Source organism: Lepidochelys kempii, chromosome 9, assembly GCF_965140285.1.
Source record: "Lepidochelys kempii isolate rLepKem1 chromosome 9, rLepKem1.hap1, whole genome shotgun sequence".
Classification (NCBI taxonomy): Eukaryota; Metazoa; Chordata; order Testudines; family Cheloniidae; genus Lepidochelys; species Lepidochelys kempii.
The window spans coordinates 64,381,054-64,405,792 of NC_136388.1; the positions used below are offsets into that span (position 1 = coordinate 64,381,054).

General features: G+C 51.0%; 1 protein-coding gene across 5 annotated transcripts in view; it reads left to right on the top strand.

The window, feature by feature from the left end:
- The window catches only part of FRMPD3 (FERM and PDZ domain containing 3), a 142,665-nt gene that overhangs the window by 58,193 nt on the left and 59,733 nt on the right, over positions 1 to 24,739 (top strand). For 2 of the 5 annotated variants that reach the window (XM_073360768.2, XM_073360769.2), the window contains exon 1: positions 8,770 to 8,967. The gene's annotated coding sequence lies outside the window, so the exon portion shown is untranslated. Of the gene's footprint in view, positions 1 to 8,530; positions 8,631 to 8,769; positions 8,996 to 24,739 lie in introns of those variants that run through there. The other 3 variants (XM_073360763.2, XM_073360770.2, XM_073360765.2) reach the window with 3 other exon arrangements.

Consider the following 24,739-nt stretch of genomic DNA (forward strand, 5'->3'; position numbering starts at 1 on the left):
GTTGCATTTTGCCTTTACAGATGCAACCTTGAGATCTCAGCCGTCCATGTTATCACCGGCCAAAAGACTCCAAAGAATCAGAAAGAGGCCACGTAGAAGCGAGGAAGACGTGTTGCATGAAGTCATGCAGCGTTCAAGTAATGAAAATCAAAAAGTGCAGGAGTGTCAGGACAGTGAAAGGAGGATCCACCAGCAGAATGAGGAGCGCTGGCACCAAAGCGCGGTGCTCCGGCACCAAAGCACAGATTGGCTGATAAGCATGATGGAGCGCCAAGCGGACTCTATCCAGACGCTCATAGCCATGCAGGCAGAGCACTACTGCGCACACTCGCCCCTCCCCCCCCCGACTGCAGCCCTTGTCCCAAAACTCTTTCCCTTGTGTCCCCATGTCACCTCCAACCCACTTTCCCCAACATCTGGGTTCTTACTGCCACCAGCTGCCTCCAACACTTGTAGCTTCACCACCCAGCCCTGAAAACTATGAGCCTTACCCTCTGCACTCAACCCCATCTCCATGCAGTATAGCCATCCTGAAGTGCAGCACTCATTGCACAGCACTCCAGACAGGAAGGCTGAGTATGATAACAGGACATATGCAAATCTGTGATTGTACCGTTCCCCACCCCAACCCCTTGCCCTTTGTTTCCCAAGCAGTTGTGTTTCTTTTCAATAAATGGATTTTTAGGCTTTGAAAACATTCTTTATTATTGCATAAAGTAAAAGATACCTTAGCCCAGGAAAGAAACAGGCACTGCAAGTCAGCACAGCAAACACAGATTCCTACTAACATTGGAACCACTGCACTTCACTCCCGTGCAGGGCACCAGACATTACTGGTGGCTTTCAGCCTCAAATTGCTCCCTCAAGGCATCCCTAATCCTTGTAGCCCCGCGTTGGGCCCCTCTAATAGCCCTGCTCTTTGTCTGTTCAAAGTCAGCCTCCAGGTGTTGAACCTCTGAGTTCCATGCCTGAGTGAATCGTTCACCCTTCCCTTCACAAATGTTATGGCGGGTAAAGCACGCGGATATGACCATGGGGATGCTGTCATCGGCCAGGTCCAGCTTCCCATACAGAGAGCGTCAGCAGCCCTTTAAATGTCCAAAAGCACACTCCAGTGTCATTCTGCACCGGCTTAGCCTGTTGAACCACTCCTTGCTGCTGTCAAGGCTCCCTGTGTAGGGTTTCATGAGCCATTGCATTAAAGGGTAAGTGGGGTCTCCAAGGATCACAATGGGCATTTCGACTTCCCCTACAGTGATCTTCTGGTCTAAGAAAAAGGTCCCGGCTTGCAGCTTCCTGAACAGGCCTGTGTTTCAAAAGATGTGTGCATCATGCACCTTTCCGGGCCAGCCTGTGTTAATGTTTCTGAAAGGCCCACGGTGATCCACAAGAGCTTGGAAGAACCATAGAGAAATACCCCTTCTGATTAATGTACTCGGAGGCTAGGTGGGCTGGTGCCATCTATGTGTGCCATCTATCGCCCCTCCACAGTTAGGGAAACCCATTTGTGCGAAGCCATCCACAAGGTCATGCACGTTACCCAGAGTCACGGTTCTTCTGAGCGATTAATGGCCGTGCAAACTTGCATCAACACGATTCCAGTGGTCGACTTCCCCACTCCAAACTGGTTAGCGACCGATTGGTAGCTGTCTGGAGTTGCCAGCTTCCAGACTGCAATAGCCACCCACTTCTCCACCGTAAGGGCAGCTCTCAATCTCGTGTCCTTGCGCCATAGGGTGGGGACGAGCTCCTCACACAGTCCCATCAAAGTGGCTTTTCTCATCTGAAAGTTCTGCAGCCACTGCTCGTCATCCCAGACTTGCATGACGATGTGATTCCACCACTCGGTGCTTGTTTCCCAAGCCCAAAAGTGGTGTTCCATGGTGGTGAGCACCTCCGAGAATGCCACAAGCAAACTCGTGTCATATATGTTACTCGAGTCGATGTCGTCGGAGCCCTCACTGTCACTTTGGATCATAAGGAGTAACTCGACTGCCAAACGTGAGATGCTGACGAGACTCGGTGGTTCACCACCCAGGGGAGGCAGGGAAGTTGCCAGGGTTGGCTCTGGTTTTCAGGGGGGGAGTTCACTGATCTCCATCTCCATAACTGGGAAGTGTCTGTCCTCAGCTGTGCTGCCCTCTGACTGAGAAGGAAATACAGCTGAGTGTTTGAATGGGGGGCTTGGGAATGTGCTGGAAGGGGATATGAAAGGCCCCTGTATGTCTCATGCACTCAGATAAGGAGTTGTGTTTCTCAGGTCTCCACTGACTGTCATGATGGTGACCTCCTGTTGGAGTGGTGACTCTTTGGGGGTGGAGAGCTCTAAGTGGTGGCCCTGCCCAGCGTATCCACTTTGAAATCTCCACACACCTGGGGTTGACTTGGCTCTGTGCCAGCCAAGGCAGGCCACTGAGTGTAGTGCACTTTACTGTGTGCATGTCTCTGGGCTGAGACCTCCATCCTGATCCACTCTGTAGCAGTGATTACGATTCCAGACGCTTCTTGTGAGAGGAGGGATTTGGTCCCTTGTCCCTGGCCACCTCCTCACCCCACTGCTGTGTCAGGTGCTGTCGGCATGTTGTCTGCCTGGCTGTAGCCTTCCTGTCCTTGAGGTGCGTGCGGCAAGGATTGCTGGGGCTGGGGGCTGATTTCGCTTACAGCAGGGTAATTCTGTTGCCTGGAATGGAGCTGTTGTGGATTTATGCTGGTGTAGCTGAGATGAGACTCTAGCTCCTGGCTTTACCTCTGAGCCACTGTGTGAGTTTGGACAAGTCACTCCATCTGTGCTTCAGTGAAGGGGGATTATCAGCTTCCCCACCTGGCCCAGGAGGGAGGGGGGCAAAATTCATTAGCATCTGTAAAGAGCTTGGGGATTCTGTGGTCCGAGGCACAGGGTAGTGTGCTAGCTGGGAAGCACTTTTGGATCCTCCGGGATGGAAGGTGCTAGAAGGCTGTGAAGTTTTATTGCAGATCTGGCAATGAGGAAGAGTCTTGCAATTACAGAGCACTTTTCCTTTCGCAGCATCCTGCTGGGGAAGGGACATGTGGATTCTGCCTTTTGCCATCAGCTTTGTTGATTTTTAGGACGTGTAAAATACAGCCAAGGCACGTTCTAGGCACTGTCCATGGCAGCAGGCCCAGAAATGCCAAGTCCTTCTCCATTTGAGCCCGTGTGATGGATCTGGTAATGTTCAGAATCACGGATGGCATGAGGCAAGATGGTTGTTTCTTGCTTGGCATTCAGTATATAGCCTAAAAAGAAAAGGAGTACTTGTGGCACCTCAGAGACTAACCAATTTATTTGAGCATGAGCTTTCGTGAGCTATAGCTCACTTCATCAGATGCATACCGTGGAAACTTCAGAAGACATTACATACACAGAGACCATGAAACAATACCTCCTCCCACCCCACTCTCCTGCTGGTAATAGCTTATCTAAAGTGATCATCAAGTTGGGCCATTTCCAGCACAAATCCAGGTTTTCTCACCCTCCGCCCCCCCTCCCCCCCACAAACTCACTCTCCTGCTGGTAATAGCCCATCCAAAGTGACCACTCTCTTTAAAATGTGTATGATAATCAAGGTGGGCCACCTCCAGCACAAATCCAGGTTTTCTCACCCCCCCACCTCCCTCCAAAAACCACACACACAAACTCACTCTCCTGCTGGTAATAGCTTATCCAAAGCGACCACTCTCCCTACAATGTGCATGATAATCAAGGTGGGCCATTTCCAGGACAAATCCAGGTTTTCTCACCACCCCCCCCCCACACACACACAAACTCACTCTCCTGCTGGCAATAGCTCATCCAAACTGACCACTCTCCTTACAATGTGCATGAAAATCAAGGTGGGCCATTTCCAGCATAAATCCAAGTTTAACCCTCCAACGCATTATTAAGGATCTACAACCTATCCTGAAGGATGACCCAACACTCTCACAAATCTTGGGAGACAGGCCAGTCCTTGCCTACAGACAGCCCCGCAACCTGAAGCAAATACTCACCAACAACCACATACCGCACAACAGAACCACTAGCCCAGGAACCTATCCTTGCAACAAAGCCCGTTGCCAACTGTGCCCACATATCTATTCAGGGGACACCATCACAGGGCCTAATAACATCAGCCACACTATCAGAGGCTTGTTCACCTGCACGTCCACCAATGTGATATATGCCGTCATGTGCCAGCGATGCCCCTCTGCCATGTACATTGGTCAAACTGGACAATCTCTACGTAAAGGAGTGAATGGACACAAATCAGATGTCGAGAATTGTGACATTCATGGACCAGTCGGAGAACGCTTCAATCTCTCTGGTCACGCAATCACAGACATGAAGGTCGCTATCTTACAACAAAAAAACTTCAAATCCAGACTCCAGCGAGAAACTGCTGAATTGGAATTCATTTGCAAATTGGATACTATTAATTTAGGCTTAAATAGAGACTGGGAGTGGCTAAGTCATTATGCAAGGTAGCCTATTTCCCCTTGTTTTTTTCTAACCCCCCCCCACATTCTGGTTAAACTTGGATTTATGCTGGAAATGGCCCACCTTGATTATCATGCACATTGTAGGGAGAGTGGTCGCTTTGGATAAGCTATTACCAGCAGGAGAGTGAGTCTGTGTGTGTGGTTTTTGGAGAGGGGTGGGGGGGGGTGAGAACCTGGATTTGTGCTGGAGGTGGCCCACCTTGATTATCATACACATTTTAAAGAGAGTGGTCACTTTGGATGGGCTATTACCAGCAGGAGAGTGAGTTTGTGTGTGGGGGTGCGGAGGGTGAGAAAACCTGGATTTGTGCTGGAAATGGCCCAACTTGATGACCACTTTAGATAAGCTATTACCAGCAGGAGAGTGGGGTGGGAGGAGGTATTGTTTCATGGTCTCTGTGTATATAATGTCTTCTGCAGTTTCCACGGTATGCATCCGATGAAGTGAGCTATAGCTCACGAAAGCTCATGCTCAAATAAATTGGTTAGTCTCTAAGGTGCCACAAGTACTCCTTTTCTTTTTGCGAATACAGACTAACACGGCTGTTACTCTGAAACCTGTCAGTATATAGCCTTGCACTCTCCCTCATGGTCCTGTACCAGCTGTGGACTGGCTACAGAGCTTGCTTATACACACCAGATGTGTTAAGTGTAAGATCCTTTAATGCTCTGCCAGGTATGGATGGGTTGTTTTTTTAAATCAAAGCAATTTAAATCACAAGTTTAAACCATGACTTAAATCAGCAAGCAGGAAGCCTTGATTTAAATAATTTATTTTAATTATGTTTTGCATTTGTACTTAATTATTTTCCTAAAGAATGGTTGATTCTGACTAGCTGGTGACCATTAAAACATGTTGTTTGCAACTAAAAATAGTCCTTTACCCTAAATATGGTGCTTCTTTTTGCTAGCCAGGAGGAGACACTGTAGCAATTATATAGCTTACCTTCATTTAGATTCTGAATTTTTGAATTTTTTTATGTTAGAAAATGGTGAATGATGCATTTCTCATTTACTAGATGATTCAGTTTTTACTTGGGATTTGTGTCAAGCTCTGTTTGGGTGGAAATTCAAAGTCAATTAAAAATACACCAAAAATAGCATCTCAAGGTAGTTTTATTCAATTAAAACTATTAAGTGCTGGATACATAAGAGGGGGAAAAAATTATCAAAACAAGTTTTTGTTTTCCATTTAAAACTAATTGATTTATTAAACAAAGGAAATACTATCTGTAGTGAATGAATTGAACAGATTGTTTCTGGTGACCCTGTCCTTCAGGATTTTAGAACTAATAGATCTCTTCCTCTCACAGCTAGTTGTTTATAGAATGGAAGAGGACAACAAGCTTTCCTCCTTTTTCAATTCATAGTTGGTTTAAAAGAACTAATCATTCATCTGAACTAGCTGAATAAACTGAAATTAAGAAACTATTCTCTCTGCACCTGCAGAAGAGGCTATTGTTCTCAAAAGCTGGTTTAGCACTTCAAAAAACTGGTTCCAGGGACATACCCAGTGACTTCCCCCAGTCCAGTGGTCTGGCTTTCTTTAAAACTTAGCAGCAAGCATGTAGTGGTTAATAGTATTTTTTGTAATTAATTTAAATTATTGTAATAGATTATAATAAATTTAGGCTTTAACAGAGGTTGCCATATTTTTAAATTTAATTTTAAAGAGGTTTATTATAAAAAAAACCCCAAACCCTATGTTTAATTACCTTTTTAACTCATGGGGTTTATATTCTCCTGATAGAAGAGGTTTGGGGCACATCTGGTGGTTACTGGGCAGGAACTGCCAATGTTTCCAGCTTTCCCAGCCATGCCCAGGGCTGCATTCCCCAGTGCCTTCAGGCTCAAAACTTTGCATGCTCTGCTGTCCCACCCTGAGCACTGCAGCTTCTGGCATCTTCTGGCTGCTGCAGGGATCAGAGCTGCAGCTGCTCCAGCTGTTCTCTGCACAGAGCTTCAGATCCTGGGCTGCCCTGGTTAGTGCAAGAGCAAAACTGCAGCCATCGCAGCGGCTCCCTTCCCAATGCTGCGGGGCCCTGGTGTTACAAGCAGGATGTGGGTCTGGAGTGCTTAGAGCACTCCAGCTAGTCTCTACGACCTTCAGCTGTCCCAGACCCAGAGCAGCAGCTCTTCACCATGCTGACCTCTGTGAAGCTGGCGTGGTAGTAGGGTCACTACTGACTTGCATTCATGAGCAGGGATGATGGGTTTTTTCAGTTATATTTCACATGGCCAAGGACTGCAGCCTGAGGGTTTGGAGCAGTGATTCGTACACACTGGACAAAGCTCGATCCATCTGAGGTACCCAGCCGCACCAATCCTGCGGTATTTCTTCCTGGCTCTTCCCCCATTAGGTCTGGGCTCTGGAGACTGGGATAATGTGTGAGGAGGTGATGGCCTGCCCTAAATCTCTCACCCTCCCCCTGCCAGAGAGAAAAGTGCTTGTTGTAGAGCACAACATCAAGCCAGTTACAAATATTTACCTTGTGTCAGTGCCCCACTGAAGCCCTCTAGGGGCTCTTAGCGGTGTGAGCTTCCCCATGGCAGTGCCCTGGCATAGCTAGCTAGGGGGCCCCCGCGGTGTGAGCTTCCCTGCGGCAGAGCCCTGACAGAGCTGACTTGGGGCCCCTGGCGGTGTGAGCTTCCCCATGGCAGTGCCCTGGCATAGCTAGCTAGGGGGCCCCCGCGGTGTGAGCTTCCCTGCGGCAGAGCCCTGACAGAGCTGACTCGGGGCCCCTGGCGGTGTGAGCTTCCCTGTGGCAGTGCCCCACTGAAGCCGGCTAGGCAGTGCCCTGTCGGAGCATTGTGAGCTGCCTCACAGTTATAGCAGTGCCTGTCATGCAGTGTGACCTTCCCCGCAGCAGTGGCCTCTGCTCCTTCCAGCCGCTCCTTTTCCACTCTTGTAATGGGAGATGTTGCTTTAAGCAGCCCAGTGCCTCCCCCCATAAGCTGCTGCTCATGTCTTCATCGGCAGTGCGGTCCCGTAGCCCCACGGAGGAAGGGCTTTCCTCACCTCCCACTGCATAAAGATCTCCTGAGTGGAAAGCTGCTGCCAGCACCTGCTCCAGGGTGGTGTGTCCCAGGACAGGTACAGTGCAGGCAGCAGCACTGCAAGTCTCTCCCTGCCTTGGCTTGGAGGGATCCTATAGGGCAGGGGTGGGCAAACTTTTTGGCCTGAGGATCACATCAGGGTTGTGCAACTGTATGGATGGCCTGGTAGGGAAGGCTGTCTCCCCCCAAACAGCCTGGCCCCTGCCCCCTATCCACCTACTCCCACTTCCTGCTCCACTCAGAACCCCTGACCCATCCAAACCCCCCTACTCCTTCACCCCTGACCGCCCCCTCCCAGGACCCCCGGGACCCCACCCCATCCAACCCCCCCTCCTCCCCGCTCCTTGTCCCCAGACTGCCACGACTCCTATCCACACCCCTGACCCTAACTGCCCCCTGGGACCCCACCCCCTATCCAACTCCCCCTGCTCCCCATCCCTTGACTGCCCCTCCCAGAACCTCTGCCCCATCCAACTGCCCCTTGCTCCTGTCCCCGACTGCCCTTCAGGACCCCCTGCCCCTTATCCAACCCCCCCGCTCCCCGCCCCCTTACCATGCTGGAGCCAGCCACGCTGCCGTGCTGCCCGACAGGAGTGGCGGGCCAAAGCGCTGCCCGCATGGCGGCATTGCTGCAGGGGAGAGGGGGCAGCAGGGAAGGGCTGGGGGCTAGACTCCCTGTCTGGAACCTCAGGGGCCGGGCAGGACGGTCCCGCGGGACGGACATGGCACACGGGCTGTACTTTGCCCACCTCTGCCATAGGGGGTGCCAGGGCAGGTCAGTCTCCACGACCCTTTCGCTCATTGGCCTTTGTGCTGCTGCCCCCTGCCCACGTGGGGCTGCGTTGAGACCTACCAACTCAAGTTCACATTGCCGTCGAACAGCCATGGCTTTTGGTCCTTGCCTCCCCCGGGCTGAATTCAAATCTTCAGCCCAGAGGGCAAAGTCTCTGACTGAGCCATTCCAGCCCCGGCTTTTAATGCACCTCTTGTTAGAACAAGCTCAAACCCACCCCCCATTGGGGAAACAGAGCAGCAGAAACAATTTGAAGGGGACACCTGCTCCACAAGCCTACAGTGTGAGTCCTGGGGTCTAGCTGCCAGCCCCACCTAGAAACTGGTGAGCTGCAGGTCACTGCTCCTTGGTGGGTATAATGTACTAGCTCCCGGTGTCGGCTTCTTGATCTGAGAGCGAGCGAGAGGCGGCTGTGTTTACCAGCTCGCTCCCTGCCGTGGTTCTGGGGCTGAGCCAGCTGGCTTCTTTAAGATTCTGGTCACAGCAGGTGCTGATTTTCTAAGGCTGGGGTGATCTTTCTCTTTCTACAGACGCCGTGGTCCGTCCGTGCTGGGCAAAGAGAGGGGACAGAGGAAGAGGTCAAGTATCCCGCCAGCCGCCTCGGCTGTAGGGAGCAGACAGTGAGTATCATGCACCACGAAGCAGCTCGTAAGTAGACAAGACTCTCTTGGCTTTTATTATATTTGGCTTTGTTTTGGAAATATTTCCATCTCCGCTGAGCCCAGGGGAGGGGCTGGGGCTAGGGCTGGGGGAGACCTGGCAGCAGTGATGGCTAGAATGTTGCAGTGAGATACCCTGTGTCCCTTCTCCGCTGTGTGTGTGTTTGTCGCGCAGGCAGATCGGTGGCAGCTCTCGATCTCTTTTAAAGCACTACTAGTCCCTGTTCATTAGAGTCAGATTTATTGGAGTCACAGAGAGGGGGAGAGAGAGAGGGAGAAGCTAAATCAAGTCCTTAATGAAATGGTCGGCCACTTAACCTGTCAGCATTACAGAGACTCCAAAATGCTGAAGGGGGAAAAGGAGCAGAGGGAATCAAATGCCGATTTTGCCTCCTGCTCATTGCAAGAAGGGTGCTGGGAGGAGGGAGTGAGCTGTTTGTCTTTCTGAGGCTTGGTATTGTCCATACCTGCTCCCGCAAGGCACCTAGCTTTGCCCCACTCAAGACCTCCCTGTTTGAATCAAGGATGGGATTTCATTCCCCATGCCCAGTCAGTCCTGGGCTTCCCTTCATGGCTCCATCAGGAGACCTCATTCTGTTCCAGAGGCAGGGGGAATTCAGGCTGTCAAAGTGTCCCCTTTAGGCCTTTCTCGCTCTGCAAGGGTGAGAAGAATTTGGGCTCAGGGACCATTCAGTCCTAGGATTCCCCAGCTAGTTCCATGGTAATCCATCCCCCTGCTTTCTGTTTGTGTATGGAACGGAAGGGTAAGCCTTTTAGGCATAACGGCTCTAATTTATAATTCATAATTTAGCTCTAAGGGTTTCACTCTCATCCGGTGCTTCTGTACATCTAACTATGGAGAACAAAAAACCTGAAACCTCTCCAAATCTGAGAAGAAATGCAGGGAGCCTCCCGCATTGATAGGAAAACATTGATTGGAAGGATCTGCAAATCGGGCAAGCCCCCTTCTCCGAGAGGCATTCAGACGGGTTTCGTTGGATACAGACAGAGCCCCTGTACCCGCGCACACACATGGTGTTAAGCTCATACCCCCACCCCTTGCACACATATGCCCAGGGCTCTTACAAATATATCCATGCACATGAGCACCCTGCATGGAGTCTTTGATATGCTTCTGCATAGAGATACTGATCCCTAGAATACAGTCATGCCCAGGGTCCTTGGATACATGCATGCACGAGAGTGTCCCTGCCCCACACAGACAGTTCTGTAGCATGTGAACATACAACCCATGTGCTATAACACACACGCACCAATGGGCAGGCTGGTCTAACACACACAGATACAAACATCTGTTCAGGGGACAGAGCACTGGGCTGGGACTCTGGAAACCTGGGTCTATTCTCAGTTCTGCCACTGAGCTGCTGGGTGACCTTAGGCAAGTCCCTGCCCCTCTCTGTGCCTCAGTTTCCCCTCCCACCTTTTCTCTGTCTCTGTTTGGAGTGCTGACTCTTCAGGGCAAGAGCTGTCTCTTCCTATGTGCAAATACATAGTGTCTGGCCCAGTGGGGTGTTGATCTCAGGTGAGGGTCTCTTGGTGCTCCTATAATCCCGGTAGTAGTAATGTAGTCAGGTGTGCAGTCCCCTGGGGCAGACATACCCATGCATGGGCATGTGATCCCCAGCACAGCCACCCCGAGCTGTGAGCATTGCAGACTTGCCCGTGATGTTGGCCCCAGGCAGGAGATGATGTTTCAATGAGATGTGATGCTGCTCACAGTGTTATTAAGATGCTGCTCACTCTCTCTGGCCATCGCTTCCTTTCCGTGGACCTGCTGCTCCGCTTGAAGCAGGTTCGTTAGTGTTATGCTGTCCTAGAGAAGGGTGAGATGCTGGCTGGCAAAGGGAAGTAGTAAAGCATGACCAAGAGTTAGGAAGGGGCGAGAACTAGGCTCTGACTAGCTTGGCAAACTGGCATGGGGATGGGCTTACTGAGATGAATGCAGGCCAGGAAGCAGTGACTGAAGGTCATTCCCATTTGCTGTCCATTTGGTGCTTTATGTGTGATAAGTTTGGTGGATCTCAGTCAAGTCTCTAGGAAGACACCTGGCCTCGTCACTAACACCCTCAGTACAGTGGGCACTGACTGGCTTCCTTGTCAGTCTCACGGAATGGCCAGTGACTGAGTGGGCCCTGGAGACTGAGCTCCCCTCTCAGCCGTCAAGGGGGCACATTGGCATGCCCGTGGGGGGAATGCTTATCCTGCGGCTGCAGCTGGGCAGGAGATTAAAAAGAGCCGCAGTCGCTCCCTGCTGGCTGCCTCTCTGCTGCAGGCAGCTGGCTCCCGCTGCACCAGCCACCAGAGCTGTGCTTTCTACAGCAGGGCAGAAGTGGTTAGAGAGCTGGGAGCCAGCCGCTTGTAGCCGTTGCCTGCCACAGAGTCCTGGCCCATCAGCAGGGATGGACAGCACGTTGCTCGGCTGGGTTCCAACGTGTGGCCAAACCATGGCTGCTGGAAGGTATTGCCTTTACCAGTGCTAGAGTCGCCAAAGAAGGGAACCTACCATTCCATGAGATGAGGATTCCTGTGGTGACTGCTACACGCGCCGGAGCAAAGAATCACAGAGCTTGTGGCCGGGCAGCATTCAATCCACCAGCCTACTCTCCAAAAACACAGCCCCTCCCACGTCCCCTTAATAGACACCACTACCCCAGAGCCATAAGGCAATTTCCAGTCCTAAGTGATGTTATAATTAAACTGGTTTCAGAGTAACAGCTGTGTTAGTCTGTATTCGCAAAAAGAAAAGGAGTACTTGTGGCACCTTAGAGACTAACCAATTTATTTGAGCATAAGCTTTCGTGAGCTACAGCTCACTTCATCGGATGCAGTGAGCTGTAGCTCACGAAAGCTTATGCTCAAATAAATTGGTTAGTCTCTAAGGTGCCACAAGTACTCCTTTTCTTTTTATAATTAAACTACCACTAGAGGGCATTTCACACTGTGGTTTAGTTTGTCAAGTATTTACTACTGTGGGTGCCTACCTGAGAGGCCGCGGCCCCTTCTCCTGGTGAATAAATCTGGGGGCTGGGTCGTTTATCAAAATGAGAGGTTATTTTTGTGCCTGTTACTTCATTCATTATGTTCCTGCTGTAGAATCATAGACTATCAGGGTTGGAAGGGACCTCAGGAGGTCATCTAGTCCAACCCCCTGCTCAAAGCAGGACCAATCCCCAACTAAATCATCCCAGCCAGGGCTTTGTCAAGACTGACCTTAAAAACCTCCAAGGAAGGAGATTCCACCACCTCCCTAGGTAACCCATTCCAGTGTTTCACCACCCTCCTAGTGAAAAAGTTTTTCCTAATATCCAACATAAACCTCCCCCACTGCAACTTGAGACCATTACTCCTTGTTCTGTCATCTGCTACCACAGAGAACAGTTTAGATCCATCCTCTTTGGAACCCCCTTTCAGGTAGTTGAAAGCAGCTATCAAATCCCCAATCATTCTTCTCTTCCGCAGACTAAACAATCCCAGTTCCCTCAGCCCTTCCTCATTAGTCATGTGTTCCAGTCCCCTAATTATTTTTGTTGCCCTCCGCTGGACATTTTCCAATTTTTCCACATCCTTCTTGTAGTGTGGGGCCCAAAACTGGACACAGTACTCCAGATGAGGCCTCACCAATGTCGAATAGAGGGGAACGATCACGTCCCTCGATCTGCTGGCAGTGCCCCTACTTATATATCCCAAAATGCCATTGGCCTTCTTGGCAACAAGGGCACACTGTTGACTCATATCGAGCTTCTCGTCCACTGTAACCCCTAGGTCCTTTTCTGCAGAACTGCTGCCTAGCCATTCGGTCTGTAGCCGTGCATGGGATTCTTCCGTTCTAAGTGCAGGACTCTGCACTTGTCCTTGTTGAACCTCATCAGATTTCTTTTGGTCCAATCCTCTAATTTGTCTAGGTCCCTCTGTGTCCTATCCCGACCCTCCAGCGTATCTACCACTCCTCCCAGTTTAGTGTACTTGCTCTTGGTTAAAGCTCTGTTCCTCTGGGAATGCATGCAGCACTTTAGAAGGGGGGCTGGCTTCTCCTCACTGTGTGGACGGCCTCAGGAGCTAGAGTTCCCAAAGAACCCAGTCCCCAGCATGCACAGCGCTTGAGACTCTGGCTACTTGTTCAGGTGCCTAGATGGCAGTGGAGGTCCCCTGAAAATCTGCCCTGCCAGATAGCTGTCTGTTAGGCCGGTACTGGAGGCTGGTGCTTTAGAATCCATCTTTTTTTCTCCTCAGTGCATATATTTGGGGAGGGACGATGGGGGAGGATATAGGACAAGGGAGCTAAAAAGAGGACTTGGGAGTCAGCCGTGGCTGCACAAAATGGAGTTTCACTTACTGAATTTGGCTTGGAGAGGGAGCAAAACAGGTGGAAGAGGAGGCAGCAAAGTGGGATGTCCGGACACACGTCAGGCTCTTGTGCACTGAGCAATCCAGCTAGAGCTTGTCTGGGGAGCTCAGAGCAATGGAAACAGTGCCCTTCCCTGACCAGTTCTAAGGAAAGCTACCCAGCCATGTCCATAACGCCACCACTACCCAGGCTGCCTGTCAGCAGGATAAATACTGCCTACCATTCCCCCAGCACATACGCACGCGCTACCCTGTTGGCATCAGGTGAGTGCTCTTAGACCAACTTCACGTCACTGTAGCTGCTTGGTTACTGGAAGGCGCTTAGCAGGAGGGATGAGACAGTGCGGCTGTGCCAGTCTCCTCCCAGAAGGAGGTGCTGTTGAGGGAAATGGTGCCAACCATGAGGGGGTAGAGGGCGAGAGAAGGGGAGAAAGCAGAAGGGGTGGTAGGGCAAGATACTGGGACTCAGAGCTACCGGGGGATCCAGGAGCCAAATTCCAGCCTGTGCAGGAAGGGGATAAATAAAGTAGATGGTGCGAAGGGCAGAGCATCAATGTCAGCCTGTCCGACAGGTCCTCTGGGGGCCAGTTTGCCTGGGTATGTTTATGCAGCTGACTTGTGTCACCCGGTGCTTGAAGGCTGCTGCGTCTTGTGGCCCAGCAAACGGTGACTCAGTGCAAATCCGGGAGGTGTCGTGGGGACAGCCTCAGGACAAGCCCCGTAGGGACAATGGTCTGGGGGGCAGGGGAGGGGCAGTAGGGTGCTGCCCAAGCTCAGAATGGTGGGTGCCTCTTGCATGCAGTTAGTTGAGTAGCCTCTATTCCTGCCATGCTGCAGCTCTATTTAAATACAGGCAGTTCTGTTGCATACAATCAGGGGCAGATTGTGGAGGAATAGGGACCAGTCTTCCAAAGACAGGAGTGGGTCCCTCCAGATCAGCTGATTTATGGTATCCCCTCCCTCTCAGGACCTCTGTCTATCCTGTTCTCACCACATGTGCTCTCCTGGCGATAGCCCTATGCACTCCTGGAGCATCTCTCAGCCAAGGACCTCAATGACCTGGAAAGGTCAGCCTTGCCTCCAGCACCCCGTGTGGCCTTATTCCCAGTTTGCCAGAGGCAGAGAGGAGCTGTGACCGCCTCATGGTCACACACTGACTCAGCGGCTGAGCTGGGGACTAGCCCAGTGCTTTAGCCACAAGACCCTCACTGCAGATGGAAGCTAAGGCTCAGCCAGGTTAGGTAACGTCTTCTGAGCTAGCTGAGGACCTGAGAACTGATCCCAGTCTCTTGGTGCTCTAAGCAATACAGGCTCCACCCCTACACACACTCTTAGAGCAAGTAGGCTTGACCCACCCCGTCCTTGCGTGGTGCACAAGGGGGGTTGTGCCCAGTGCGAGCATGAGCAGAGGCTGCCTGTGAGTGCAGGGTTCAGGAGTAGCTGTAACCCCACTCTGAGCCACAGCGACTCCCTCGCCCTTGTTGCAGGGTAATGAAAGGGAGGAGCAAGGACACAACTGAGGGAAGTTTGACCTAAATCCGACCTCCACCATGCTGAGGCCCCAGACTCCTCTCTGTGGCCACTCTTTGTGTTGTAGTAGCCCCTAGAAGTCCCACTGTGCACTTAGGGAGAGACAGTCCCTGCTACAAAGCGCTTCTGATCTAAATGGAGGGAGGGTGCAGCGGAGGTACGGAGAGAGAGAAGGTGCCTTGCCCAGGGTCCTGTGGCCAATCAGTAACACAGACAGGCATAGAACCCAGGTCTCATGCCTCCCATGCTAGTGTCAAAGCCACCGGACCTCACTTCCCCTCTGCTTCTGCTCTGAGGCAGGAGTAACTGGAGGGGCCTAGCAGTGCTCTCATCAGTGCAGGATCAAGCTCCCAGTCTGGCTCAGCACTTGTGGTTTTTATTCATACATACAGCTCTGTGCACTTATGAGGTGGAGGAGCCAGCCCAATTGGATCGGTGATGTGGCAGGTGATGTGGCAATCTGGGAAGGGCTTGGGTGGTCCCACGCCCTGACACATCAGCTGAGAACCCAGCTCTAGACTCTTCCTCTTGCTCCAGCTGTTAACTGATGTACCTGGATCCCCCACCAGCAGCAAGGGCAGCCATTGCTGTTCCGTGGAACACTGACGTCTGCGACAGTCCAGCTCCCCACTGGCCTAGGAATAGATCATTCTTTGCACCCAGATCAGATTGTGAGCATCTTACACATTGTACAGCCCTACAGGCAGAGTGGGTAAGCTCCTTGTGACTCGTTGAGTCTGTGGGAGCAACTTCCAGAGTGATCCGGCTCCCTTGGGCGGGGTGTTCTGCTGCCATTTCTCTTGGCACCAGTTGGGGAGGAAGAGGCTGGATTCTATATTCTGATGAGGGCACCTATCCTGCCTCACCACAGCCAGCATCAGGGCAGCACTGTTCTGTGGAATTAGCCTCACCCCAGCTATCAGTCCTCTAGAGCCTAAATAACAGGGCCCCTATGGGCTCCCATCCAAGATGGAGACCAGGACGGGAGGCTGGTGCTGCCATGTGTTCTCTATAAAAATTGTTCTTGGCTATTTCCCAGCTCTCCTGCCGCACGTACTCTGGATCCCACATGCATTGCAAGGAGAACACCGAGTGCAGACTGGCAGATGGGGGAGCCATACTGTGTTCTGCGGGAGAGCCAGGATTTCAGCTGCTCTGTTTACCTTTGGGGTGTTTGGGGCAGAAAAGAAGGGTTGGGGGGGCAGGATCAGTAACTTTGGCCGCAATCCTGCAAGATCTGTACATGCAAAATGCCCATGGAGGTCAGTGAGAGTTCTGTGCATGGATTGGGCCCATTAGAAAAGAGATGACACCTTTAAATATCCATCCACGGGCTCCTGCTCCTTCTGATGATTCCATTTTCCCAGCCTGAACATCCTCTCCTGAGCTTCTTAGAGTCTTCCATCTTCCAGGGAGATTGCCAAGAAATAGACACTTTTCACTGAAAATAGCTGATCCGGTTACTGGGGAGTTCACTGGAGGCAACGAGACAGACGAAAATGCAGCCCTGCTGTGCTCAGTCCTGCTCTTCCCCTCCCATGGAGGGGCCAGAAGCGGAGTCCAGCCAGGAGCGGGCATGCTGGAGGATGGACCCTTTCCAGCTCAGAATGAGGTTTAGAGAGTGGGGCCTGGGCAAGGTTGTGTGGAACCATTGGCAGCCTTGCCATACCCCTCTGAAGCCGGGGATGTGTGCCAGAGCTGTGTAGCATATTTGCAGCCTGCTTCCTATTCGGCAGCAGCCCCCAAGCCTTCCCCACTGGAGGCAGACATATCCTTAGGCCCTGTGCACTGCATGCTGACTGAAATTAGCTCAAGTAACAACAACAGGGAAGTTGCTGCAGCACGAGCTATACAGCCCTGCTTAGCGCCATACATTCATACGCGGGCTGACGCCCCCTGTGCTGCCATGGCTACACTGCTGCTAGTACTCAAGCCAGATTTTTGTTCCACCTCCCGGTTGCAGCATATTCATACCCTGGCACAGCAGGAGGAGCCCAAGCACTCCTGCCTCAGGTTAATAGGAAGCCTGATGGAGAGCCTGCCTGGTGGATCCCCTAGAAAATAGAAATTCTGAGTTGCCTGGCAGGGACGAAGCCTGGCCATTGACCCCTATGTTTGGGTGTCTCCCCAAAGTGCCCCTGTGTAGCTGACACCTGAGTTTGGGAATGGGACTCCTTCTTGAGGAGCTCTCTTCAGGCCTGGGGATCTTCCCAGTGGGTCCCTGCCCCACCAGCTTCTGTGATCAGGATCTGGAGTCTCTCCCCTGGGCCCGCATGACACCTCCACCCATGTTCAGTATTCAGGGTCTCACCCAAAGGTGCCAGCACCCCTGGTGTCCAGGCTTGAGAGAGAGTCTCTGTCAGGCAACTCTGTGCTACCATACTTGGTTCCAGGAGAGAGGCTCTCTCCTTAGCCCCATGCTGCCAGCATGTGTCTTTTGGAGCTGGAGTTTCCCCTGAGGGACTCCACGGGCCTGACCCTCAGCTGTTGTGATCTGGCAAAGCCCTATTGACTGCTGGGGAGCCTGCTGCACATCTCCATCAGCTGTGGTTCAGAAAGGGCCCTTTCCTGCAGCTCCCTGTATACTGCTGACAGGAGGGCTGGAGAGCAGGGCTCGATCCTGAGAATCCCTGGACTGTTTCTGGGTCCCTGCCTGGCTGCCACCCGCATTAGGAGGCAGGGGTTTCCCTTGAGGGTCTCTAGGCTGCCATGCAGAGACCATGCCTTGTTATGGAGACTCTTCTTCTGTCCTGCCCCTTAGCCCCAGGGCTCCACAGTCCATTTCTCCTCATGCCAGGGAGCAGCACCACTACCCCCAGGCAGCAAGAGGGGTCTGTAATGAAGAAGAGGCTGCTATGTTGTTAGCAGCAGTTGGGCTCCCTAGAAGGGGCAGCCAGGATGTCAGCAGGTCTCTCTGCCCTGGCTCTTCCTCCTGTCTTGGCTCTGAGAACATTTCCAGGGGTGCCAACGTGATGAAAAAAGACCCAGCCTCGATGAACATGCTGGGTTTTTTTTTCTGCTGTCTAAAATAGCCTGAGGTTAGAGCCCCCATCCATCAGGCTGGCGCCTGGGGCCAGGCCATGCAGGTTGCCACCTCTGCTTGATGGATGGGCTCAGAGACGGGTAGGCTATCAGGGACGAACTGAAGGAGCCAGCTCTAGCACTTCCCCAGGTAATTTTTCATAGTAAGAATCCTCCCCAGGCTGGCTGGCTGAGGGCTGTGAAGAGCAAAGGGGAGAGGATTTCACCAGCTGAGCTGCCCGTGGAGTCCCTTTCCCACCCTCCTCTCCCTCGGTGGCTTGGGGCCAGGACCCTTTCCACAAGCTCAAGCCCATGTGCTTGGGTGGCTCTGAGCAGGGTGAGCGAGACGCTTGGTTGAGTATGGCAGACCCAGAGCTCCCATGCAGAGCAACATGCATCTGCTTAGTCTGTCTCAGCTCCAGGCTGAGGAGGGAAGGCAGCTAGTAGGTTTTCAGTAGAGCTGGGCGTACAGTTTCCAACGGAGCAGTTTTCCACTGGCAAATGCAGTTTTGTTGAACTTGAAAACATCATGTGAGAACAAGTTGATTTCAGGGACGTTTTTGACAGGAAAGGATTGAATTGAGAACAAATGGTTTTCATGTTCTTGTTTCATTTCCGTTTTATCAGTTCATTTCCTTTTGTTTCAATGTTGATATGATTAATTGTAATAGCATTTTAATAGTATCTGACATATTAAGAAATGTATTTGTTTTGACATTATCTAAACAAAGTGTTTTTACCATAGCGAAACAAAATGATTCAACATTTCCAAATCAAACATTTTTGGCATTTCCATTCCCTGAAAAATGTCAATGTTTTGGTCCGATTTGGAACAAAACAAATTTTGAAATGTCATAATTTCCCACAGCATGGAAGATTTGTTTTCCAGTGTTCAGCATCAGGGACAGAAATCAGGGCCTGGCGTGGTCTTGTGTGTCTGCGGCTAGCAGTCAGTAAAACTGGGCTCTCTGCTCCCAAGGCTTGTGATGCTGAGGGTTTCTCAGGTGTCTGCAGCCCCTGCCCAGTGTCCAGATGCACCCACACTCTACACTGGTTTCTCTTCCCCTCTCTGTGTGCTTCACACTCCCTTTCTCACTTTCTGCCAAGTCCAGATTAAGGCAAAGGCACTATAGGCTGTGCCAGGAACCCCAGCTCCTGGACTCATGTGATGTGATCAGAATCTTAATTTGCACTGAAAAATAATAAAGTTTTTTCTACCTGAGTCTGCAGAGAGCCTGATGTGATCGCTCTAGGGGGCAGCTGCCCCATGCATCTCCAATAGGATGGTAGCTACACCTGGAAGAGTTGGGGGGCCACCCCACTGGAGGGGTCTGAGTGTGGCTGGAAGAGTAGGGTGCAGCAGGCTGGCTTACCCACCCCAGCAGATACAGCCCAGCATCAGGGTCAGAGCTGGGAGGCTCTTTGCCACTACCCCTGTCTCCTTTTGTGGGGGACCCCTTTTGCTGCCACGCCTTGGAGAAGCAAGAGGCTCAATGCTGATGTCTCTGGCTGTATGGGAGGGGACAGACTTTCTGCCGTTGGAAGTGCTGGATGGGGCCATAGCATGGGTTTGGAGGGTGCAACCATGAGCCATAGTGTGCCCAGGGCACAGGATCACCTGAATCCAGCCCTGCTCTGTGTCCTATGTGTCTTGTTCTCCCCCATCACTCTGTCTGTGCCTCTCCATCTCCTCCTCTCTCCATCCCTGCTGTCTGTCCACTTCTCCCCTCCCTGCTGAACACCTGGGAGGAAGGTTATTGCTGCGCCATTCTCTGCGTGACAAAGTTTCCTAGCAGGCCCATGGGTATCTCACAGCTCGCTAGCAGAGAGGACCCTCCCTGCACCATGCCCTCAGCCTTGACACAGCACCGACGGCATTATCACCCAGGGGCCTATGAGATCCAAGCCCACCAGTCCTCTCACTCCTTACGTGTTTTCCTCTGCAGCATGACACGCCGCTGCAATGTGCCTGGGACAAATTCAGACGTGGTGTAAGCAGGCACAATTCTAATGGAGTCCATGGAGTGGTACCTGCTTACACTACTGTGGGTCTCAGTTGGTCCCCCTGTGCCTGTTGGGTGGAGCAGATTCCTGGATGGAGGGAGACATGCTCCTGATTTGTCATCTCCACCCCGCACAAATCTGAGGGGAATTTGATTCCACCCCATTGCTGCATCTCGTGGTGCCTGGGTGTTGGTAGCAGTGTGCTTTATGCTGCGTGGTCATCATGAGGTAAATGTTCCCAACAGTTATGGGGCAGGAGTGTGCCCTAGCAGCTAGAACAGGACACTGGGAGTCTGAACTCCTGGGTTCTAGACTCAGGTGTGTCACTGTCTTTGGGCAAGTCACCAAACCATTCGTGCCTCAGTTTCCCCATGTGTAACCTGGCAATAGTGCTGACTTGCCTCACCGTGATGCCAGATTATTAAGGTTTGTAGTGTGCACTGAGCTGCTGGGATGGAAGGTGCTAGCAGAGGGCAAGGAGAAACTGTGGGCCTTAGCTCTGTAATCGGTGCCTTCAGTGCTGAAAGCCATTTTCAGGCTCCCTCTGTGGCCTAGAGATATGGACGGCTTCCAGCCTCCCTCTGGTAAGGACAGCTCTATTGTGAGCTGTTTAACACCCTGGGAGCATCCCCACTGTATGCCTGAGCAGGGCTTGGAGTTCTGGGGCAGGATTTGGGAACATAGCCAGTGCGGTGTGGCTGCTGAGACGCTGCAGACGTGATGATCGGTAGAGCCACTGTAGGGCATGTACTGCCCTCCTCATTGAGCCTGTCCTGGGACACTGTCTCCTGAGTGCCCATGCAGGCTAGATGACTAGAGGATTTAAGTCAGGAGAGAGCATCAGGCCACAGATGTGTCCTAGGTACTGGAGAATGTGGCACAGACAGATGTGTTTTTACCAGCCAGCAGGAGCTAGGAGAGTGTGAAAGGGGAGGCATTGGTGCAACCTGAGACTATACTAGTGAGCTCATGTGTGGAAAGCATCGCTGGCTTCTCAGGCACCAATCCTGAGTGGATCAGATTCATGTGGGACACCATGGGATTCATCTCCTTTTGATGTCAGCAGGAGGCGTGCCTGCTTTGGCCGGGGCTGCATTTGGACCATTGTCCGTGAATGGAAGCTGCGGGTGGAGGTGTTTGTTTTTTTCCCATCCGGAGTGTCCCAGACCCTGCCCAAAGTCAGGGCGGTTGCCTCGTGCCATTCTACTGCAATGATAATGCAGATGGCCAGTAAATAAAATCCCTCACATTGTTTGTCTCTGATAAGAGAGATTAAGCAAGGAGTTGAGGGGAATTTTGAAGCACCCCTGATGAGACTGGGTCTCCCAGGATGAGACTGAACAGGGACAGGTAAATGCACAGCAGACATAGGCACCCGCCCTAAGCACAGCTAGAAGGGCATGAGCTGCCATTGCAACTGCTTAGCACGCCTGCCCTCTACCCTGACACTGTAACCTCCCTTCTTGATCCCTTTTTCATGGTTGATTGTAGCAAACCCTTGGTACCAGCTGCAGTGGGACTTGAAATCAGGCCCAGGTTCTCTTGATTTCAGTGGGAGTTAGGCACCTCTGAGGCTCTGGCCTCCATCTCCAAGAGCAGCAGCCCTTTCCACATGGACTAGAGTCGGAGGAATCTCACTTAGCTGCTGGTGGTAAAGGGCCTGAGACATGCACAGCGGAGCAGTTCTGGTTCCATCCCACAGAGGGCAGTGTTGCACTGATACAAACTCACCAGTTCATAACGATAATATAAGCCTTAATGGTGGCTTCTCCGGAGTAATGTTCATGGAGCCACTTCTCTTAGCCCTCCAGTTCCGGGTAATCCCCGGAGAGCAGGACAGATTCCATTGGCAGACCTCACCAGTTCTCCTGGTCAAGTGGAGTGGCCTTGATCCAGCAACACACTTAAGCATGTTCTTCGCTTTAAACCCATGCCCGCTCCCACTGAAGCCAATGGGAGCATTCACATGCATGAGTGCTTGGCTAGATCAGGGCCTTGCTGCCCAGACAGCAAACAACCCAAGGAGGGTCAATGCAGAACAGGCACATGGTTCTCCTATCCCACATGACAAAGCAACTGAGCAGGGAAAGCCTGGAGGGAAGTAGCCTGGCAGGAGAGAGTCTAGAAGCTGTAGGAAGAGGCAAAGGCAGAGTTTGAATCTGGTGACAATTGACAACGTGATGATGGGGTGAAAGAAATGAATAATCAATGCGTGCCCAGTGCACACTCTGTGCTTGTTCTTTATTGCAACAAAAAAAGAACCAGAACTGGGTGTGTAACTTGGAAGAGATACTGCTCTAAAGTGAACTTTGCCTCCTTTCTGTTTGCAAAGTGTCCCTGAACAGCTTGTAACTGACTAATGTTAATGGAAATTTGTGGAATATTTTCAGGGAATTATTCTTCCCAAGCTGTTCAGTGCACATATTCAAACTGTGCGAAGTGCTGGTTAGTTTGGATTGGCTACGTGGGATGCTTCTGCTCCCCAGTTGGCTGACTGTTACTCTTAGAGCCAGGTTTTTGGTTCAAATACTCACAGTGGAAGGCTTGGCTACGTGGGAAAGTGGCACCTACGGTGTAAACCAATTTACTTAAACCTGTTCAAACCCCTATGTGGACGCTGGTTGAAGAGGGGCTTTTCCAGTTTAGCTTCAGTTGACTGGGAACAGTTTACACCAAACCAAAATAAGAACATAAGAACGACCATACAGGGTCAGACCAATGGTCTGTCTAGCTCAGTATCCTGTCTTCCAACAGTGGACAATGCCAGGTGCTCCATAGGGAATGAACAGAACAGGTAATCATCAAGTGATCCATTCCCTGTCACCCATTCTCAGCTTCTGGCAAAGAGGCATCCCTGCCCATCCTGTCTAATAGCCATTGATGGACCTATTCTCCATGAATTTATCTAGTTCTTTTCTGAACCCTCTTACAGTTTTGGCCTTCACAACATCCTCTGGCAAAGAGTTCCACAGGTTGACTGTGCGATGTGAAGAAATACTTCCTTTTGTTTGTTTTAAACCTGTTGCCCATTAATTTCATTTGGTGACCCCTAGTTGTGTTATGAGAAGGAGAAAATAACACTTCCTTATTTACTTTCTGCACACCGGTCATGATTTTATAGACTTCTATTATATCCCTCCTTAGTCGTCTCTTCTGCAAGATGAAAAGTCCCAGTCTTATTAATCTTTACTCATATGGAAGCTGTTCCATACCCTTAATCATTTTTGTTGCCCTTTTCAGAACCTTTTCCAAGTCCAATATATCTTTTTTGACATGGGGTGACCACATCTCCATGCAGTATTCAAGATGTGGGTGTACCATGGATTTATATAAAGGCAATATGATATTTTCTGTCTTATTATCTATTTCTTTCTTAATGATTCCTTAATGATTTTTGACTGCCGCTGCACATTGAGTGGATGTTTTCAGAGAACTATCCACAATGACTCCCAAGATCTCTTTCTTGAGTGGTAACAGCTAATTTAGACCCCATCATTTTGTATGTATAGTTGAGATTATGTTTTCCAATGTGCGTTGCTTTGTATTTATCAACGTTGCCCTTCTTTGACTGAAGTAAGAGTTTCCACATGGGTTTGTACCAGTTGTAACTGGATGGGCTTAAAAACCATTTTAAGTTAAACTGGTGCAACTTGCCCACATTGGCCTGAGAGTTAAAAATTTTGTTTTCTCAAATATTATCTAATAGTTTGCTGTTCCTGCAGCTATTCTTCCAGTAAAGACAATGGCTCAGCATGAAAAATAACCAGATAAAACCGAACCTTACTAGGACTGTAGGCTTATCGCAGTAAGGAAACTGCAGAATGTACCTCATCGTTGTAAGTGGTGTAACTGTACCACTGTGTGCACTATGGGGGAAGGGGGGGGGGGAATAGCTCTGAATTTCAATCCTTTACTATAGATTTAGAAGATTTTTAGATTTTTGATTTATAGATTTTTGCTGTGCATCTTGTGCTTAGGAGGTGGAGAGGTATTCCCATGGGTTGGGCCCTACCAAATTCACAGCCATGAAAAACGCATCATGGACCGTGAAATCTCGTCTCTTCCCGTGAAATCTCCTGTGTGCTTTTACTCTATACTATACAGATTTCACAGGGGAGACCAGTGTTTATCAAATTGGGGGTCCTGACCCAAAAGGGAGTTGCGGGGGGGGTCGCAAGGTTCTTTTGTGTGGGGGCAGGTTGCAGTGTTGCCAACCTGACTTCTGCGCTGCCTTCAGAGCTGGGTGGCAGGAGAGCAGCGGCTGTTGGCCGGGCGCCTGGCTCTGAAGGCAGCGCCCCTCCAGCAGTACCACAGAAGGGTGGCAATACTGTCCCGTCCCATCCTTATGTCTGCGCTGCTGCCTTCAGAGCTGGGTGGCCGGAGAGTGGCAGCTGCTGACTGAGGGCCCAGCTCTGCAGGCAGCCATGCAGAAGTAAGGGTGGCAATACCACACCATGCCATCCTTACTTCAGTGCTGCTGCTGGCAACGGCTCTGTCTTCAGAGCTGGGCTCCCGGCCAGCAGCCGCTGCTCTCCAGCTGCCCAGCTTTGAAGGCGCAGAAGTAAGGGTAGCAGTACCACAACCTCCCCTACAGTAGCCTTGCAACCACTGGACAACTCCTTTTTGGGTCTGGATCCCTACAATTACAACACCATGATATTTTAGATTTAAATAACTGAAATCATGAAATTTATTATTTTTAAAATCCTATGACCATGAAATTGATCAAAATGGACCATGAATTTGGTCAGGCCCTACCCATGGGTGAAGTAAAGCAATGTGTGGGGAAGACCAGACTAAAGTAATGTCTGTC